We start from the raw sequence: 4,747 nt of genomic DNA, 5'->3' as shown, positions 1-4,747 counted from the left end.
CATAAATTTACTTTCAAGCTACAGTAGAACCTGTTTTATTTACCTTTAAATGATCTCTTTCAAGTTTTTAAAGGGAAAGTGCTCTGGTTTGAGTGCTCTGGGATGTGGAGAACATTCCATGTTCCCATATCATTGGTTATTTTCTGCTTTTTATAGACTTGGATTATAACATTTTAGTTGTCTTATTTCTTTAGTGAAGAAAATCATTGTTATATGTCTACTATATTTATTAAACTTAAAATTATTTTGATCTCTGGCTATGTTTTTACTGCACAAATAAGGCCACATTTTACAGGTTTGAGATGTGATCAGGGCCCCTTAAACACATCTTAAAGCAGAGGACTGTGCCTGTTGTTAGAACTTGAACAGTAATCCTTATGCTATGCTTACTGCAAACAAGTGGCTTTTGGATAATCGGTTCTAAGAGACGTAGGGGAGGCAAAATTTTACCTCTACCCTCTTTGGGTTTTTTGGCTGGGCCTAAGAATTAAATGGACATAAGACAGAATAACAGGAGAAAAGCATACAAATAAGTTTTATGTGACATGGGAGCCCTCATAAGGAAATGAAGACCCAAAGAAATGGCAAAACCTAAATGCTTTTATTTTTAGATTGAACAAAGACAAGTGAATGTAGAAAAGTAAACTCTGTGAGGAGGCTAAAGGAAGATAAGAATTATTTTACCAAGGTCTGTTTGTACAGAATTCTTTGGCTATGACTTGCTGTTGAAGAATGTTTCTTTTTTCTTGGTACGCGGAAGGCATCTTTCACATGGGAGTTTTTATCTACTGTTTTCAGGAAGAAAAGGAAATATTCAAATGCCCTTCCTGCGCCTGCTATTTTTCAAGTGCCTTTTTTTTTCATAGTTTTATTTATTTATTTATTTTTTCCCCGAAACCCCAGTAGATAGTTGTACGTCATAGCTGCACATCCTTCTAGTTGCTGTACATGGGATGCGGTCTCAAGCATGGCTGGAGAAGCGGTGCGACGGTGCACGCCTGGGATCTGAACCTGGGCCGCCAGCAGCGGAGCGCGCACACTTAACCACTAAGCCACCAGCAGGCCCTCAAGTGCCTTTAGCTCAAAATATCCATATGTCAAAGTGGCATATTGTGGGGGGGGGCATATTCTGCTGCCTTTCAGAGGCAAGTGCAGAGGGGAGGTACTTCACATGTTAAGCTATATACGTTTATGAACAAAATAATTAACAGTTGTCAGATACCTGTGACTGACCATTACGACTGAGGAATTTATTTAAATAACCTCCACTTAGCTTTTTGCAAAATTAATCAACATTCCCCTATTCAGCTGTGGAACTTACTGATACCCGAAGGTTGATAAACATATGCAGCTGGTTGATTACTCTCTAAAAGGCTTATGAATACTTGCTCCTAAAAGCTGAATATTATGCTCATCAAGATTGGTTTTGTTGTTTCCACGCCTATTCATTCCAGGTATATTGGTTATTCTAACTACATAATTTAATTAAATATTGCGTCACTACAATTATGATTGTCAGAAAAGAGTTGTTTCCATAAAAATTAGTTGAATGCTTTCAAATTCAAGACAGGCAAGTCACTAAAAATTTGCTAATTAAGTGAGGACTAGGAAGCAGAAAAAGATAGAAAAAATAGCAGAAGCGTTTTGCAAAGAGATGACTTTGCAAACAGCTCTCATTTCTCTCTCCATTTTAAAGAACTTGATACTGAAATTCTATAGATTCATTTTTGGATGTGATTTACGCAAGAAAGATGATGGAGATTTCTAACTAAAGGACATGTACTCAAACCAAAACCTTGATCCTGCATCAAAAAACAGGCCAATGAATGTGCACGCATGTGTGTTTGGAAAATAACATATTCTATTTTTTCATAAAAGTGCTACCAAAAATATATTTTTCTTATCTTAAAATACAGCATTGGAAAGCAAAGTTCTAGTTATTATAATTCATAACATGTTTTATAAACAATAGTGAAAGGAAGACATCAATAATAAACTGGATTTATTTTTGAAATACAAAAATGTTCATTTCAAAAGTTTGACTTTTTACTTTCATAATGTAAAAGTGGAGTTTTTGCTGATTTTCTTGTTAAAGATGATTAGAAGTTCCCTTTGGATTTGTGATGTTCATTTATCACTCCGTAATACTGAGATAAAACTTTTTTCCTTAGCTTTTTGATTGCTGTTTCATTCTTTGGCCCTGTCTCAGATCTGCTTTAAAAGTTCCCTCAGGTGAATTTACCTTTCATAGGTCGTCCCGATCTTCCATTTCTCCAACTTCAGAGTTGCCTGGGAACTTCATCTTTTCTTCTTAGAATATGCTTCTGCTTCCTAATGTCATTCTCTTTTTCCTGCACCTGCTTTTGTCTCTTTGCCATTGTGTGTTCCTCATGACCCCGCCTCCCTATATTTCTCCCTCCACCTTTGCCCTGGCTTCTCCTCCTGCTTTTCATCCTTTCTGAGCCACTGGCCTGGGGTTTCCCACCTTCAGCCTCAAGCCCAGCCTCCTGTCCCTTTTGATGCTTTCTAGGCTACTGATTTACTCAGTATTCTTCGTAGTTTTCTAATTTTAGTTCTTTCTTTTCTATTCTTCTGCCACTCTCCCTTCCTTTCTCTTTTCTTCTTCTTCACCTCTGCGTGCTCTTTTGTGGTTTCATTTGCTTTGGAGGATCAAGCATTGGCAGGGATTTCTGCATGCAGGTTTGCCACTTGGTTGAGTGACTGTTATCTTGCCCCTTACTGCTGGTTCCTTTCTCTACATGATATGGAAGTCTTCTCTGCAAGTGCATTCAGTTTATTCCTTCACATAAATGAAGGTGCAAAGAGGTTCTATTGCTGGAAGCTTCAAAAAAGGATATTCCACATCCGTTGCAGAATAGATTCCTTATGAACTTTTAAACTGTTCTTTTGCCACTTCTGAAATTTTGCGTTTTTCCTTGGAATGTTGTCAAACCACTAATTTATCCTAAAAGTTTTCTCACTTTGTGGCTGCATTGGATCTTTTTATTAATTGTTTCTTAATCCATGACTGCTGTTTAATATCACTCCTGTGCGTTTTACTTTCATAACTTTTGCTACTGTACTGCTGGTCTTCGCTTGAGCGTTTCGTGTGGTTTTTATAGTCAATGCTTCTCCACCCTGCATCTCCTCAGTGGAAGTGTTTCTTTCCAGGGTCAGGAGGAGGAGTTCCGCTTCCACAGTCGCCTCTGACTTTTCTAAGCAGGACCTCATCTCTTCCACCAGACAGCTCCCCCACAGGAATCTCGACCACAGTCAGTGCAAGAAAGGCACTCAATTTCTGCAAATAGCCACATACTTTTCCATTTGCACTTTCTTGCCTGACTCTCCACATACATTGCATGTAAAAAATATCCTTTTTACATAAATGATTAAATATTCTATGTTAATAAATATTAACATTTACATAGTTAAGTCTTGTCTTTCAGCCAGCACCTGCCAATGGTTTCAGCCCACTGCAGAGACCATGTCAAATTGCCGTTACCCGCCTCGAGCAGCCGCCACCTCCCTCCTAGGCTTCCCAGCACTGAATGCATGCATTTGGGTTTAAAGTTACAATTTAACATAAATTTGTATCCATATTTAATGATTCTGAACTTTAACTGAAATTTCCCAACCAATCAACTGTAAATTAAACCATACCAGATAAGAAACTTTCTGTAATAATATAGTTTTGAGTTGAACTAGAATCAGATATTAATCATATGTATGGTATATATTTATGCGTTATTGTATATTTAGAAGAGAGTTGCAAATCTTGGTTATGTTCAGTCTTTCAAACACTTTATGTTCATTCATTCATCAATAAATATTTTTGAGCATCAACTAAAGAAAGGTAGTCGGCGTTTGAGACCACAGAGTCTGGGTCCTAACTGCCTTGATGCGATTTTTAGTTGTGTGTCTGAGGTAACTGATAGGACTTTCTAGAAAAAGGAAAGTGAGTTAACTAACTTGAGGGATTGTTTTGAATATCAAATGAGTTATGTGTTAAGAATAGTCCAGAACATAATAAGGATTCCATAAGAGTTAGTTTTTATTGATACCACTGTGTGAAAAGTGATACTGTATGTTCTGAGGACAGGCAAGGCCATTGTTAATAAACTTTCCTGTTTGTCTGAGCATCAAGTAAACAAACAAACAAAATATGTATATTTGATTGGATATGGGATATTGAGTAATGGGATATTGCCTGGAAAGCCAAAATTAGAAAATGTGGTCAGGGAAGGCTTCTCTGTGGAGATGGCATAGAGATTATAACACATTATGAGATGGAACCAGACATATGTAAGTTTTCAACTGAATATTCCAAGCAGAGGAAACAGCACGGGAAGTGGTCCTGTGGGTGAAATAGTCTCTGCTTGTCTAAGAAATGAAAAGAAGACCAGTTTAACAGAAGTGTAGGGAGCAATGGGCAGAGTGGTGGGTGATGATGGAAGAGAAACAGGAATCTTGGGAGATAATGGAATGAGCAAGGGTCAATTGGGGCAATAAAACCATCACAATCTTCTTGCTAAATATCTCAGGAGAGCCTATGCAACGTGTGAGAAAAAACAAGGAAATACATCCCAATTTGATTGGAGACTAGCCCAGAGTTGAATATTTCTTGCTTTGGAAGGGGACTTTGCTTCTTCATAGAGAAGCTCACCAGTGGAATTCATAACCAAATGAAGACTGTCAATATCCATGCATGAGACTTGGTTCTGTGGGGTCTATAGGCAAAAAGAGGCCC

The 4,747-nt window shown here is 37.8% G+C and overlaps 1 pseudogene; it reads right to left on the bottom strand.

The window, feature by feature from the left end:
* Positions 1–2,025: 2,025 nt before the first annotated feature.
* Positions 2,026–3,558, bottom strand: LOC131412265 (cell growth-regulating nucleolar protein-like; annotated as a pseudogene).
* Positions 3,559–4,747: the final 1,189 nt, after the last annotated feature.

The sequence above is a fragment of the Diceros bicornis genome, chromosome 12 (genome assembly GCF_020826845.1).
Source record: "Diceros bicornis minor isolate mBicDic1 chromosome 12, mDicBic1.mat.cur, whole genome shotgun sequence".
NCBI classification, from domain to species: domain Eukaryota; kingdom Metazoa; phylum Chordata; class Mammalia; order Perissodactyla; family Rhinocerotidae; genus Diceros; species Diceros bicornis.
This window is presented reverse-complemented; position numbering and strand designations above follow the sequence as displayed.